This window comes from Carlito syrichta, unplaced genomic scaffold, assembly GCF_000164805.1.
Source record: "Carlito syrichta isolate Samal-C Ts95f unplaced genomic scaffold, Tarsius_syrichta-2.0.1 Scaffold311133, whole genome shotgun sequence".
Classification (NCBI taxonomy): domain Eukaryota; kingdom Metazoa; phylum Chordata; class Mammalia; order Primates; family Tarsiidae; genus Carlito; species Carlito syrichta.
Window position 1 is genome coordinate 58635 of NW_007255229.1, and position 226 is coordinate 58860.

Here is a 226-nt window from a genome sequence, read left to right on the forward strand (position 1 = left end):
CCCCCCCCCCGCAGGGTCTCTTTTAAGCTGCAGACAGTTAACCTCCATTAGCAAGCATTAGCAAATTTTATTTATAAAATAGAGGCAATAAACTTTGAAGTCTAGATCTATAATCTATTGAACCATTTGTTGAACCATTTAAAATGTAAAATTATACACTAGCATGATGAAATACCACAGATAAATTACATTTAGGCAGGCAAGTACTCGAGATGACTTAAACCTC